This window comes from Alligator sinensis, unplaced genomic scaffold (genome assembly GCF_000455745.1).
Source record: "Alligator sinensis unplaced genomic scaffold, ASM45574v1 scaffold1719_1, whole genome shotgun sequence".
NCBI lineage: Eukaryota > Metazoa > Chordata > Crocodylia > Alligatoridae > Alligator > Alligator sinensis.
Window position 1 is genome coordinate 1159562 of NW_005842507.1, and position 268 is coordinate 1159829.

Consider the following 268-nt stretch of genomic DNA (forward strand, 5'->3'; position numbering starts at 1 on the left):
AGGCTAGAGGGGACCCTTGGGGGTCCTCCAGGCCCCCTCCCTGCTGGGGCTGAGCTGTCTGCATCCCCTGCCTACCTTGCCCCAGGGGCTCAGGGCTGGGGGTCGTGCCCCTCCTGGCTCTGCCCCTGGCCCTGGCCGTGCTGGCATGGGAGAGTATATCTGAGCGCACCCTCGGCCATCCTCTTAAGACAAATCTAGGCACCCAAAGCCAATTTTGCCGTGCGGTGTCCATATTTTAGACGTGTCAATCTACGTGTAGAGAGAGATG